Here is a 16,096-nt window from a genome sequence, read left to right as displayed (position 1 = left end):
CTGCCTGGGGCAGAGCCAGGGCCAGGGGCCATGGCCAGGCTGTGCCGTTGGGTTCCGTGCTCAGCGGCATCACCGTTGGCAACCACGGAAGGCTCCCCGGGAGCTCCAGGGACAGCGGCCGGTACCGTTGGCTCTCACTGCGTCTCGAGGCAGCGGCGAGTGCAGCAGGCGAGAGGAAGGCTCTGCTAGACAAGGGTTGGGGCGGCAGGATCGGCAGCCATGGTGAGTTTTGGGGCAGGGGTGAGGGTGCAGGGGCCACCTTGGGCAGAGCAGGGGCCACCACGGGGCTGCAGGGATGTGGCCTGACCTTCCCCTTGAGCTCCCTCTCCCATGCATTCCCAGGGCCCTGCATGTCCTGCCCCTTAGCCCAGGAGCCATCTCCCTCCCAGCCCTGCTGAGCCCCTTCTGTCCCTCTTCCTGCAGACCATCGGTGGAACTCTCACCAAGATCGTGGTGATGCTGGGCGCCTTCTCGTTCCTGTGTAGGAGGGATGACCAGACCGTGAAGGTCACCGAGGAGCTCCTGCGCCAGCACGAGGAGCAGCGCAAGCAGGAGATGGCCATGCTGCAGGAGATGGGGAAGAGGATCCAGGAGGTGCCCGAGATCACCGAGGACAGCCTGTTTCTCTGGGCCATTGAGCAGTGGTGGTTCTGGCCCTCTGTGGAAATTCTCCTGGTGCTCTTTTCTATCTACAGGTTGCCCAAGCAGGACAGGTCTGCCAACGACAGCTCAGCCTGCGGAGGAGCTCCAGCGGTGCCCGCAAGGAAGAGAAGGATGACGAGGAGGAAGAGGATGCGTGCCGTAGCCGACTTCTTTGACAAGCTGGATCAAGTCAGCCTTCCAGATGCCTGTCTGGAGTTGAAGCACGGCAGAAGTCAGAGGAGGGTTTGGAAGGGATGGTCAACGCATCTTCCAAGCCCTTCCCACAAGCGATTTTGGGACAGAGTTGCAGCCAGGGAACACAGTAGTATTCATTCTTAGGCTGTGTGATTTTATGTTCCCAATACCAGATAGTATTTTAGATGGTTAAGAAGTTTTTACTTTAGCTATAGCGTATAAGAATAGTAATGCAATTGTTCATAATTAGGAAGTAGTTCTATTGAAGCAGCAAATGTAATGCTATATAAATATGCTTAGAGTACAATCTAAGGAATAGAGTAGTAATCATTGTTAGATTATATAGGTTACCTTTCCCAATCTAGATTGTATATTAGATGTTTAAGAGTTTTCATTTTAAGTATAGTCTATAAGTGTATTATATAGAACATCTTACTAATATAGGAATATTAGTAAAATTGTTTAAAAATAGGACGTAGAATTTAGAGCTATTAAAGTAAAAAATGTAGCTAACTAAAATACCTAACTAAATGTCCTATGATAGCCACTAAAAGTCTTGTTCATTGTAATGTCCCTAGTACTTTATTAAATTAAACCTTTGTTTTGTTTCAATGTTTGCAAGTTGTAGTTTTTAAAGATGCTAGAATCTGTAAATAAATACATTTGCCTTGTTTCACAAGTGACTGTACTTGATGGAATTTTGTCCCGTACCCCAGCGGTGTAAGACATTTTTGTAGGAAACAAAGGAAGCAATACAATTTCTTCCTTGCAGCGACAGCTGGTTTATTGGAAGAGGTGTTCAGCAGTAGCACGCAGAGCCCGTTGTCACGGAGCCGCCCCTCACGCCGTGAAGGGATGCGCTCTCCAAGGGCCCGAGGCTGCGCTCTCCCACCTTTCCCTCGGGCCGGCAGAGCCGCGGCAGCACGAGGCGCGCACTTGTCCGGCTCCTGCCTGAGAGGGGCCGGCTCCGGGCACGTTTCCGACGGCAGCAGCGGCGGCAGCGGCCCGGGAAGCCGCGTTCCCTCAGGCCAGGTGTCGGAGGGTGCCTTTGCCGAGGCCTGCGGGCAGCACGGGCCCGGAGCTGGCTGGGGCCCGTCTGGGGAGAGCGTTTGAGGCCGCGCAGCCCGGCGGCTCCGGAACGGCCGCGCGGCAGCGGCGGAGGCGGCGCGGGGCGGGAGAGGCGGCGGAGGCCGCGCTGAGCCCGCGCCGGCACCGCCGCGGCTCCGGGCGGGCGGGGAGGCTCCCGGCGAGGGGCCGCAGCTCCCGGGCAGTGCCCGAGATTCCCACCTGCGGCCAGAGCTGCTCCACGAGCTCCCGCCCTGCCGGGCTTCTCTTCTGGGCAAAGGCTGAGCCCAGCGGGGTTTGGCCGCCGCTCCCCCTCTGCCTCCCCACAGGCGGGGCCATCGCGGGAGGGGCTGGGGCCGGGCTTGTTCTCCTGGATCCGGGCAGGCCGCCGCGTTCAGCAGCTTTGTACCTGCTGATTATCGCTATTTAATGCCTGCTGCTCTTTCCTGTCCTTTCCTTTTTCTTTTTTTTTTGTTTTTTGTTTTTTGTTATTTTTCCCTTGTGCCTACTCACATTCGCCTCTCTTTGTTGATGAAAAAAGATTGGATAAAATTAAAAGGGGAGCAAACCTCTTTTGGAGTGTCCGGCTCTTAAATTAAAGCAAGAGAGTAGATGAAATAATTTGTACTTTTCCCAAGTCCTGCAGTGAAGTCACAGAGTGCTAATATTGAAATGAATGTCTGCTTCTAGCACTAGAAACAGCTTTGGACTTGATATTATAAAATTGTGAGCAACTGCCCCCACAGTGCAATGAAGATGAATGTAAGGTTATAAATAAATATTACAGTATTCCTAGGTATTAACGCCAATCATGAGCAGGACTTTTGGATCAGAATCAGGTTGCACAAAAAGCATTTGCAGCTTCTGCTGGATTTTGGTTAGGACCATCTGCTCGTTTGGCTGGTGAGAAATGCAAATTGATGAATTTGGGTAGGAATTTTTCATAGCCTTTTTTCATGATGGGTAGAAGCTAGATCGTCATGTATAATATTTGGGGAGGATTGGAGCAAACCTTTTCCACTTTGATGTCCTTTTTTCTCCCCTGTACTATATAATGCCCAACTTCTGCTTATCCTTTCTATGTTAAATGCATTATGTGCTTCTGAGCTATTTTTTATTTTTGGCTGTTGTGGTTTGACATGGAAAGAGAATTTTTTCCGGAAGGAAGAGGTCAATTTAGATATTGACCAATTAGAGGTGGACACGCCTCTGAGAACACAGAGGGTTAAAAGCAGAATTCCCAGGGGAACTCGCTCTCTTTGGTTCCGGTCAGCGTGCAGTGTGGGCTCTCCCCTGCCCAGCAACGAGCTGGGCGGGGCAGGGGAAAGCCCCATGGCCTGATAAAGGTAAGGCCGAAGGGTGGAAGGACTGGAACCGGGCTGGCCCCTGCAGATGGAAGGGTGGAAGAAATCTGGGATGTCTCCATTCCCCCCCAGCGGGAAGACAGCGGCAGTTTGTCAGCAATTCCACCGTGAGGAAGGAGGAGCGGGGCGGGGGGGGGAAGCTGCAAGGTGCCCAGTCGCGTGGGAGTTGCTGGATGTCTGGGCATCGAGCCGTCCTGGGAGTTTGGACTTTTAACCCTTCCTTGAGAAATGAAAGCTTTGTGAATTTTCCTTTCCCCTCCTCGAATTGAAAGAGAGGAAAGAGGGACACCTTGGACCCTGGGATGTTAGAAGGAGGAATTCTAGATGGAAGGGGGACAAGGAGTGGCTTTGGCTGGACTTTTCTGTGTTAGCCACAACCTGAACCAATCTTCTCCTCCAAGAGGGACTGTGTTTTGGGAGGATGCCAGTGAGTCAAGAGACCTGCTTCAGCTGGGAAAAAAGACAAAATTGGAGTGAACAGAGAAAAGGTTAGAGGGTTTGTGGTGGCACCCCCTTGTCCTGGAAAGGAAAGAGAAGAGAAGAAGATCTCTGTTCTTGAGCCCTCGGCCCCAGGGGAAAATGGGGGGGACTGTGGTCCCAAACAATGAAAAACTGAACTGTTGTTTTCTCCCCTCTTGGCAGGGCATCCTTGAAAGGAAAAATCCTAAAAGCAGTCGGTCCATCCATGCATTTGGTGGTGAGAGCACTGTGCATGGAAAGGAGAAGGGTCACCATGGCAAACTTTTCCTCCGGGCGGTGCCATGTGTGACATGGAAGCACAGGATGTGGAGCTGTGTTTCCTTGGGGGGTCTGTGGCACAGGAGAGACTCTGTTCCCTCGATGGACTGAGTATTGATTGTTTGGGGGGTGGAAACCTGATTGGGGTCGAGATTGTGTCTCACTGTGGTTTGTTGAAGTTGGGTGGTGGGGGGAGGAATGTTTTGCAAGGTTTTCATTTGATCTTTGTGTGGTTTTTCTTTCCTTCTTTAGTTTTTTCTTTTGTAGTAGTAGTTTAATACAGTTTTTTTCTATTATTAAGCTTGGGCCTGATTTGCTCTGTTCTAGACTCCACAGCATTCAAGGGAGGGATCACATTTTCATGGGGGCACTGGCATTGTGCCAGTGTCAAACCATGACATTGGAGAATAAGTTAAACAACACAGCACAAAACTCTTGCAGCTATCAGCTATGATTATATCCTTTCTTCATTAGGGGTGAGAGCCAATAATACGTAGCAGATGAGATTAATCCAATGGATTAACGGCCCGCACAAGGGAAAACAAGATACTAAGTATTCACCAAGTTCCTTTTATGGTTGTCAGACTGACCTTAAAAATGTTACCTGTCAAAATGAATGTGTCCTGAAGCATATGAAGATATTTTTTTACACTTCCAGAGAGGGATTAACACACATTTTTGAGGAGCCTGAGAAACACCTTCAAGTGACCATAGATGGTAAATTAAGGTCCCATTCAGGGGCTATGAAGGAAGCCCTTCCTTCCGTGGATGCTTCCTTCCAGTGCCTGCTGCTTCTGAGCCAGCAGAAACCCCTTTTTGAGCAAAACACGCATTTGCTGCATATAACCTGTGTCCTCCTCTTCCTTTTACAGGGCATGCACTGAGCATGAGGACATCTGCTCCTGTTACCTTTCAACAAGGCAGAAATGTCACATTCTGTGAGTTTAACTCAGCTCAGGCTGGGGCTAAACATTATCTTGGCAACACAATGACCCGCTTCATAAAAGCAAGCTGAGACACTTTCATAATATTGTAGCTAATGACATTTCATCTGACTGTTTCTGCATTTCATTTTTCAGTTACAGATGCAATTTTGTTTACTAGGGTGAGGGTAGGAGTCATCATTTTTAAACTAGGTTCATATTTCTGAAGAGCAGAGCTCTTACATGGTGCTGAACTAGTGATTTTGTTAATATTCCATTTCCAGAGTTTCTTGTTCTTGTTCAGGTTATGCTTTGGAGCACAACCTGAAAAAATCCTTATAAGTAGCTTTAAAAACCTTTAAGTACCAATGTAAACATGGTGAGAAACTCCCTGGGATTTTTTCCAGTTGTTACAAAATGTTATCTTTGGAGATAAATACCGGAAATTTTCTGATAGAATATATGCATGTGTGTTTCTGTACATTGCACCTTGCCTGTATCAGGGGGAAAGAGGCCGCAGTAAAGGGAGTGTTTATAGAGAGCCAATAAATAAGGGCAATTTCAAAGCAACGATTCATTACATTGATATTCAGCAATAATACAATACCATGAGCAATGGGTAGTCCTTAATTGCTGTCAGTCGTTAGCAACAGGTGTCCAGTGGAGGAGTTCTTAAGTTTCCCATAAAATGCCAGTGGAAGGATACCCATGGCCCAGTCCCATACAGGCTGCACTGATAGCCCTTGATGGTCCCACTTGCAGAAATCAGAGGTGAAAGCTCGTCAGCAAGAAAAGCTGGAAATGAAGGAGGATATTTTTGTTTTTTGCGGCCTGCAGTTTTTCGTCTGTCCTTAGTGGTTTCTTTTTCCCACAGCATCTTGTCACAGTTCTTTTCACTTCGTAGTCTTGGAATTCTGGTTTTTGCCAGGCATGCTTCTCCCTTACTCCGCAGGATCACTTTGGTTCGATGAGACACTTTCTGCATTTTCTGCAGGATAAATTTGGTTTTCCTGGACATCCTTCCTGCCTGCTCTTCATGCTTTGTCTTCTGTGCCAATTTTACTGCTTGCGGATGTTTTCCTCTACACTATTTGTGCAGTTGTACCCTAAATCTCTGGATGCCCAATTTGCAGTATATGTGTACAAACATACATGTGTATTCATTGATTGATTTATTTGTTAGCTGTGTTACATAAAAGGTTAGTTGCTTGGTATTGTTATTCTGATTGTCACTGTGTTACAAGAGCCTTACTGACTCCCCATGGTTCGGTTGTTTTAGTTTTCTGAGGTCTAGGTTGGAGACAAACTAATATTACTGATATTTTAGTCTGGTTTTATTCTAGGGACTCATCATGCCTGTAAGTCTGAAACTTTGGAAAAGTCTTCTTTTTGTTTCTTCCAGTTAATATTTTGTTACTTGATACTTACTGGACAGAAAGAAAAAGATGTTAGATCTTTTTTGTCTTGCTGTTCAGTTAGAATGTCCTTATTTCCTGTCTCTCTTAACCTTTCAGTGTTTTGCTCCACCCTCACTATGCCTAAAAGCATCCCTTCAGTATCTGGATTGTGTAGATTCTAAGTGGAATCAGTGAGATTTTTTTTTCCAGTAATGCTTTGGAATTAAGCCCCCAGCCTTTTTCTTTTGCTTACATTACCTCCTTCCTTTAGGCAGAGTTCTCTGCTCAAGAATCTTTAAAGTGTAATTAGGGTCAACTTGTGCCAAAGCTGTATTTGAACAGTTAAATTGTGCATGCATACAGGTCTGTAGGTGCGTGTATATGAATAGAGACAGGGAGTTTGTAATGGTCTAGACCTACACACACCTATATTTACAAACACTGCAGAAATCCCACTGTTCCACGACTGGTTCCTAGTGCTTCCCCGTCACCGTAATTCAGTTGCATCACGTGCCATAATCTTTTCCTCCACAGAGTTTTAGGTCACCTGCATACTTGATCGAGGCACAATACAGCTCTTTCCAGTCTTCATAAATATTAATTATGTTAATTAAATATTAAATCAAATAGTAAATCATGATTAAAGGTAAAATCTTAAACATTTACGGAAGGAGATCCAGTGTTGGTGACTCTGAGAGCACATATGCAGACATTTCCTTCTAGTTAATGTTGTGCCATTTATAATTGTTAGGTAATGGTCCAGCAGCCAATGATGTGTTTCAGACAGCTATCTTCATGTTCAAGTGACATCATTCTTTCTCCTTGAAAGAGATTTGTTGAGCTATATTGAAAGCACTGACAACATTTCTGCAGCAAATTTCTGGTTTGGAGAACGATGATTGCAGCACACAAGACCTGAGAATTATTCTGCTCAAAGCTGAGCTTCCTCCGCAGTTCAAAGGCTGCTGGCCCTGGAACTTGGATTTGGAGTAGTTTAGAACATAGTGAAGGAATGTTGTATTTTAACCTAATCATCGCTGGGAAGGGGGAAACTCACACCTGATTAAACTTTCTGTTCGTGGAATTTCATCCTACTTGTGGCACTGGAGTTGGTATTTTTATTGACAAACTGTCATGAATTTACATTTGAACATGTAAGTTATAGTAGGATGGGAAAAAGTCAGGTCAGTAATGCCCGTACTGTTTATTTTTTCTCTATTTATGCTGTTTGTTTTGAAGTGTTATAATTTTCACATATTTAACTGATTTTCAAATATTCAACAAACCTGTCAGATTATTTTCACTAAATCACCATTCTGAAGAAAAGTGTAAAGAATTCACATTGTTCCAGCATTAGAATCATAGTGTTTGACAAGATATCCTACCTCTTTTATGAGGAGACAGATCTCAAAAGAGGAATTTTTAAGGATCCTTCCTTATAAAATGTTTCAGCAACTGCATTAATTTGTCGTGTTCCTGTGAACAGGTATTGGGAAAAACCCCATAATTACACTTGTGTTCACCATTTGAATCGCAATTTTTATGCCTTAGGTGGCTGTTTCAGAACCTGTTTCCCAATAGTACATTGTAATCAATTTAATGCATGTTAAAATCTCATTGTTTATTTGGGTACACTTATCAGCTGATGAAATTGCCGCTCATTGAAATTCAGTTGTGAAGTTAGCCATCTTCATCTGCAATCAAGCTGTACAAGCCTTGTTAAAATATTTTATTTATAGTAAAAATATCTGAGAAGAAATAAACATAAAAAAAAATATAAGTGGACAAGAGTGTTACAAAGTAGAAATTTTATGAACCTTGTGCCACACTTTTAAAAGTGATATTTTTGATATCTCCTTTTATGCTTGTTTTTCCAAACATATATGCTCCAAATTGGACCATTGAATATTTGTTTGTTCCTGTAACTTCTATTACATCTTATTGTTTTCCTTCAGTACACTGTTGCTCACTAAGAAATAGTCAAGTTCCCTTTTTAGAATCATTGCTGTATGCAAGTGAAGGAAGGTGGGGAAAAAAGCTTTAAAAATAAAAAAGTCTTGTTTAATGAAAGAGCTGCATGCTAATAACTGCTTGGTTAGGGATATAAATGTATTTTTATGTAAGATATATAGATATAGATAGCGATAAACCTACAGAAGCAGAACTACTGAAATACGAAGGGATCCTTTGCACCAGAAGTTCTGCTGTATGCTCTAGAATTTCCTTGGGGTTTTACCCTCCATCTCATGAGCTGTTAGAGACAGCAGTAATAGGGGCACCAGGAGGTGCCTCCGGGGCTCTCGGGCTACGTGGATGGCTGATTTCAGGTGCTCTGGGCCTGCCTGGGGCAGAGCCAGGGCCAGGGGCCATGGCCAGGCTGTGCCGTTGGGTTCCGTGCTCAGCGGCATCACCGTTGGCAACCACGGAAGGCTCCCCGGGAGCTCCAGGGACAGCGGCCGGTACCGTTGGCTCTCACTGCGTCTCGAGGCAGCGGCGAGTGCAGCAGGCGAGAGGAAGGCTCTGCTAGACAAGGGTTGGGGCGGCAGGATCGGCAGCCATGGTGAGTTTTGGGGCAGGGGTGAGGGTGCAGGGGCCACCTTGGGCAGAGCAGGGGCCACCACGGGGCTGCAGGGATGTGGCCTGACCTTCCCCTTGAGCTCCCTCTCCCATGCATTCCCAGGGCCCTGCATGTCCTGCCCCTTAGCCCAGGAGCCATCTCCCTCCCAGCCCTGCTGAGCCCCTTCTGTCCCTCTTCCTGCAGACCATCGGTGGAACTCTCACCAAGATCGTGGTGATGCTGGGCGCCTTCTCGTTCCTGTGTAGGAGGGATGACCAGACCGTGAAGGTCACCGAGGAGCTCCTGCGCCAGCACGAGGAGCAGCGCAAGCAGGAGATGGCCATGCTGCAGGAGATGGGGAAGAGGATCCAGGAGGTGCCCGAGATCACCGAGGACAGCCTGTTTCTCTGGGCCATTGAGCAGTGGTGGTTCTGGCCCTCTGTGGAAATTCTCCTGGTGCTCTTTTCTATCTACAGGTTGCCCAAGCAGGACAGGTCTGCCAACGACAGCTCAGCCTGCGGAGGAGCTCCAGCGGTGCCCGCAAGGAAGAGAAGGATGACGAGGAGGAAGAGGATGCGTGCCGTAGCCGACTTCTTTGACAAGCTGGATCAAGTCAGCCTTCCAGATGCCTGTCTGGAGTCGAAGCACGGCAGAAGTCAGAGGAGGGTTTGGAAGGGATGGTCAACGCATCTTCCAAGCCCTTCCCACAAGCGATTTTGGGACAGAGTTGCAGCCAGGGAACACAGTAGTATTCATTCTTAGGCTGTGTGATTTTATGTTCCCAATACCAGATAGTATTTTAGATGGTTAAGAAGTTTTTACTTTAGCTATAGCGTATAAGAATAGTAATGCAATTGTTCATAATTAGGAAGTAGTTCTATTGAAGCAGCAAATGTAATGCTATATAAATATGCTTAGAGTACAATCTAAGGAATAGAGTAGTAATCATTGTTAGATTATATAGGTTACCTTTCCCAATCTAGATTGTATATTAGATGTTTAAGAGTTTTCATTTTAAGTATAGTCTATAAGTGTATTATATAGAACATCTTACTAATATAGGAATATTAGTAAAATTGTTTAAAAATAGGACGTAGAATTTAGAGCTATTAAAGTAAAAAATGTAGCTAACTAAAATACCTAACTAAATGTCCTATGATAGCCACTAAAAGTCTTGTTCAGTGTAATGTCCCTAGTACTTTATTAAATTAAACCTTTGTTTTGTTTCAATGTTTGCAAGTTGTAGTTTTTAAAGATGCTAGAATCTGTAAATAAATACATTTGCCTTGTTTCACAAGTGACTGTACTTGATGGAATTTTGTCCCGTACCCCAGCGGTGTAAGACATTTTTGTAGGAAACAAAGGAAGCAATACAATTTCTTCCTTGCAGCGACAGCTGGTTTATTGGAAGAGGTGTTCAGCAGTAGCACGCAGAGCCCGTTGTCACGGAGCCGCCCCTCACGCCGTGAAGGGATGCGCTCTCCAAGGGCCCGAGGCTGCGCTCTCCCACCTTTCCCTCGGGCCGGCAGAGCCGCGGCAGCACGAGGCGCGCACTTGTCCGGCTCCTGCCTGAGAGGGGCCGGCTCCGGGCACGTTTCCGACGGCAGCAGCGGCGGCAGCGGCCCGGGAAGCCGCGTTCCCTCAGGCCAGGTGTCGGAGGGTGCCTTTGCCGAGGCCTGCGGGCAGCACGGGCCCGGAGCTGGCTGGGGCCCGTCTGGGGAGAGCGTTTGAGGCCGCGCAGCCCGGCGGCTCCGGAACGGCCGCGCGGCAGCGGCGGAGGCGGCGCGGGGCGGGAGAGGCGGCGGAGGCCGCGCTGAGCCCGCGCCGGCACCGCCGCGGCTCCGGGCGGGCGGGGAGGCTCCCGGCGAGGGGCCGCAGCTCCCGGGCAGTGCCCGAGATTCCCACCTGCGGCCAGAGCTGCTCCACGAGCTCCCGCCCTGCCGGGCTTCTCTTCTGGGCAAAGGCTGAGCCCAGCGGGGTTTGGCCGCCGCTCCCCCTCTGCCTCCCCACAGGCGGGGCCATCGCGGGAGGGGCTTGGGCCGGGCTTGTTCTCCTGGATCCGGGCAGGCCGCCGCGTTCAGCAGCTTTGTACCTGCTGATTATCGCTATTTAATGCCTGCTGCTCTTTCCTGTCCTTTCCTTTTTCTTTTTTTTTTGTTTTTTGTTTTTTGTTATTTTTCCCTTGTGCCTACTCACATTCGCCTCTCTTTGTTGATGAAAAAAGATTGGATAAAATTAAAAGGGGAGCAAACCTCTTTTGGAGTGTCCGGCTCTTAAATTAAAGCAAGAGAGTAGATGAAATAATTTGTACTTTTCCCAAGTCCTGCAGTGAAGTCACAGAGTGCTAATATTGAAATGAATGTCTGCTTCTAGCACTAGAAACAGCTTTGGACTTGATATTATAAAATTGTGAGCAACTGCCCCCAGAGTGCAATGAAGATGAATGTAAGGTTATAAATAAATATTACAGTATTCCTAGGTATTAACGCCAATCATGAGCAGGACTTTTGGATCAGAATCAGGTTGCACAAAAAGCATTTGCAGCTTCTGCTGGATTTTGGTTAGGACCATCTGCTCGTTTGGCTGGTGAGAAATGCAAATTGATGAATTTGGGTAGGAATTTTTCATAGCCTTTTTTCATGATGGGTAGAAGCTAGATCGTCATGTATAACATTTGGGGAGGATTGGAGCAAACCTTTTCCACTTTGATGTCCTTTTTTCTCCCCTGTACTATATAATGCCCAACTTCTGCTTATCCTTTCTATGTTAAATGCATTATGTGCTTCTGAGCTATTTTTTATTTTTGGCTGTTGTGGTTTGACATGGAAAGAGAATTTTTTCCGGAAGGAAGAGGTCAATTTAGATATTGACCAATTAGAGGTGGACACGCCTCTGAGAACACAGAGGGTTAAAAGCAGAATTCCCAGGGGAACTCGCTCTCTTTGGTTCCGGTCAGCGTGCAGTGTGGGCTCTCCCCTGCCCAGCAACGAGCTGGGCGGGGCAGGGGAAAGCCCCATGGCCTGATAAAGGTAAGGCCGAAGGGTGGAAGGACTGGAACCGGGCTGGCCCCTGCAGATGGAAGGGTGGAAGAAATCTGGGATGTCTCCATTCCCCCCCAGCGGGAAGACAGCGGCAGTTTGTCAGCAATTCCACCGTGAGGAAGGAGGAGCGGGGCGGGGGGGGGGAAGCTGCAAGGTGCCCAGTCGCGTGGGAGTTGCTGGATGTCTGGGCATCGAGCCGTCCTGGGAGTTTGGACTTTTAACCCTTCCTTGAGAAATGAAAGCTTTGTGAATTTTCCTTTCCCCTCCTCGAATTGAAAGAGAGGAAAGAGGGACACCTTGGACCCTGGGATGTTAGAAGGAGGAATTCTAGATGGAAGGGGGACAAGGAGTGGCTTTGGCTGGACTTTTCTGTGTTAGCCACAACCTGAACCAATCTTCTCCTCCAAGAGGGACTGTGTTTTGGGAGGATGCCAGTGAGTCAAGAGACCTGCTTCAGCTGGGAAAAAAGACAAAATTGGAGTGAACAGAGAAAAGGTTAGAGGGTTTGTGGTGGCACCCCCTTGTCCTGGAAAGGAAAGAGAAGAGAAGAAGATCTCTGTTCTTGAGCCCTCGGCCCCAGGGGAAAATGGGGGGGACTGTGGTCCCAAACAATGAAAAACTGAACTGTTGTTTTCTCCCCTCTTGGCAGGGCATCCTTGAAAGGAAAAATCCTAAAAGCAGTCGGTCCATCCATGCATTTGGTGGTGAGAGCACTGTGCATGGAAAGGAGAAGGGTCACCATGGCAAACTTTTCCTCCGGGCGGTGCCATGTGTGACATGGAAGCACAGGATGTGGAGCTGTGTTTCCTTGGGGGGTCTGTGGCACAGGAGAGACTCTGTTCTCTCGATGGACTGAGTATTGATTGTTTGGGGGGTGGAAACCTGATTGGGGTCGAGATTGTGTCTCACTGTGGTTTGTTGAAGTTGGGTGGTGGGGGGAGGAATGTTTTGCAAGGTTTTCATTTGATCTTTGTGTGGTTTTTCTTTCCTTCTTTAGTTTTTTCTTTTGTAGTAGTAGTTTAATACAGTTTTTTTCTATTATTAAGCTTGGGCCTGCTTTGCTCTGTTCTAGACTCCACAGCATTCAAGGGAGGGATCACATTTTCATGGGGGCACTGGCATTGTGCCAGTGTCAAACCATGACATTGGAGAATAAGTTAAACAACACAGCACAAAACTCTTGCAGCTATCAGCTATGATTATATCCTTTCTTCATTAGGGGTGAGAGCCAATAATACGTAGCAGATGAGATTAATCCAATGGATTAACGGCCCGCACAAGGGAAAACAAGATACTAAGTATTCACCAAGTTCCTTTTATGGTTGTCAGACTGACCTTAAAAATGTTACCTGTCAAAATGAATGTGTCCTGAAGCATATGAAGATATTTTTTTACACTTCCAGAGAGGGATTAACACACATTTTTGAGGAGCCTGAGAAACACCTTCAAGTGACCATAGATGGTAAATTAAGGTCCCATTCAGGGGCTATGAAGGAAGCCCTTCCTTCCGTGGATGCTTCCTTCCAGTGCCTGCTGCTTCTGAGCCAGCAGAAACCCCTTTTTGAGCAAAACACGCATTTGCTGCATATAACCTGTGTCCTCCTCTTCCTTTTACAGGGCATGCACTGAGCATGAGGACATCTGCTCCTGTTACCTTTCAACAAGGCAGAAATGTCACATTCTGTGAGTTTAACTCAGCTCAGGCTGGGGCTAAACATTATCTTGGCAACACAATGACCCGCTTCATAAAAGCAAGCTGAGACACTTTCATAATATTGTAGCTAATGACATTTCATCTGACTGTTTCTGCATTTCATTTTTCAGTTACAGATGCAATTTTGTTTACTAGGGTGAGGGTAGGAGTCATCATTTTTAAACTAGGTTCATATTCCTGAAGAGCAGAGCTCTTACATGGTGCTGAACTAGTGATTTTGTTAATATTCCATTTCCAGAGTTTCTTGTTCTTGTTCAGGTTATGCTTTGGAGCACAACCTGAAAAAATCCTTATAAGTAGCTTTAAAAACCTTTAAGTACCAATGTAAACATGGTGAGAAACTCCCTGGGATTTTTTCCAGTTGTTACAAAATGTTATCTTTGGAGATAAATACCGGAAATTTTCCGATAGAATATATGCATGTGTGTTTCTGTACATTGCACCTTGCCTGTATCAGGGGGAAAGAGGCCGCAGTAAAGGGAGTGTTTATAGAGAGCCAATAAATAAGGGCAATTTCAAAGCAACGATTCATTACATTGATATCCAGCAATAATACAATGCCATGAGCAATGGGTAGTCCTTAATTGCTGTCAGTCGTTAGCAACAGGTGTCCAGTGGAGGAGTTCTTAAGTTTCCCATAAAATGCCAGTGGAAGGATACCCATGGCCCAGTCCCATACAGGCTGCACTGATAGCCCTTGATGGTCCCACTTGCAGAAATCAGAGGTGAAAGCTCGTCAGCAAGAAAAGCTGGAAATGAAGGAGGATATTTTTGTTTTTTGCGGCCTGCAGTTTTTCGTCTGTCCTTAGTGGTTTCTTTTTCCCACAGCATCTTGTCACAGTTCTTTTCACTTCGTAGTCTTGGAATTCTGGTTTTTGCCAGGCATGCTTCTCCCTTACTCCGCAGGATCACTTTGGTTCGATGAGACACTTTCTGCATTTTCTGCAGGATAAATTTGGTTTTCCTGGACATCCTTCCTGCCTGCTCTTCATGCTTTGTCTTCTGTGCCAATTTTACTGCTTGCGGATGTTTTCCTCTACACTATTTGTGCAGTTGTACCCTAAATCTCTGGATGCCCAATTTGCAGTATATGTGTACAAACATACATGTGTATTCATTGATTGATTTATTTGTTAGCTGTGTTACATAAAAGGTTGGTTACTTGGTATTGTTATTCTGATTGTCACTGTGTTACAAGAGCCTTACTGACTCCCCATGGTTCGGTTGTTTTAGTTTTCTGAGGTCTAGGTTGGAGACAAACTAATATTACTGATATTTTAGTCTGGTTTTATTCTAGGGACTCATCATGCCTCTAAGTCTGAAACTTTGGAAAAGTCTGCTTTTTGTTTCTTCCAGTTAATATTTTGTTACTTGATACTTACTGGACAGAAAGAAAAAGATGTTAGATCTTTTTTGTCTTGCTGTTCAGTTAGAATGTCCTTATTTCCTGTCTCTCTTAACCTTTCAGTGTTTTGCTCCACCCTCACTATGCCTAAAAACATCCCTTCAGTATCTGGATTGTGTAGATTCTAAGTGGAATCAGTGAGATTTTTTTTTCCAGTAATGCTTTGGAATTAAGCCCCCAGCCTTTTTCTTTTGCTTACATTACCTCCTTCCTTTAGGCAGAGTTCTCTGCTCAAGAATCTTTAAAGTGTAATTAGGGTCAACTTGTGCCAAAGCTGTATTTGAACAGTTAAATTGTGCATGCATACAGGTCTGTAGGTGCGTGTATATGAATAGAGACAGGGAGTTTGTAATGGTCTAGACCTACACACACCTATATTTACAAACACTGCAGAAATCCCACTGTTCCACGACTGGTTCCTAGTGCTTCCCCGTCACCGTAATTCAGTTGCATCACGTGCCATAATCTTTTCCTCCACAGAGTTTTAGGTCACCTGCATACTTGATCGAGGCACAATACAGCTCTTTCCAGTCTTCATAAATATTAATTATGTTAATTAAATATTAAATCAAATAGTAAATCATGATTAAAGGTAAAATCTTAAACATTTACGGAAGGAGATCCAGTGTTGGTGACTCTGAGAGCACATATGCAGACATTTCCTTCTAGTTAATGTTGTGCCATTTATAATTGTTAGGTAATGGTCCAGCAGCCAATGATGTGTTTCAGACAGCTATCTTCATGTTCAAGTGACATCATTCTTTCTCCTTGAAAGAGATTTGTTGAGCTATATTGAAAGCACTGACAACATTTCTGCAGCAAATTTCTGGTTTGGAGAACGATGATTGCAGCACACAAGACCTGAGAATTATTCTGCTCAAAGCTGAGCTTCCTCCGCAGTTCAAAGGCTGCTGGCCCTGGAACTTGGATTTGGAGTAGTTTAGAACATAGTGAAGGAATGTTGTATTTTAACCTAATCATCGCTGGGAAGGGGGAAACTCACACCTGATTAAACTTTCTGTTCGTGGAATTTCATCCTACTTGTGGCACTGGAG

Source organism: Lonchura striata, chromosome 11 (genome assembly GCF_050655825.1).
Source record: "Lonchura striata isolate lonStrDom1 chromosome 11, ASM5065582v1, whole genome shotgun sequence".
Taxonomy (NCBI): domain Eukaryota; kingdom Metazoa; phylum Chordata; class Aves; order Passeriformes; family Estrildidae; genus Lonchura; species Lonchura striata.
The sequence above is the reverse complement of the archived record's forward strand: the minus strand, read 5'-3'. Positions refer to the sequence as shown.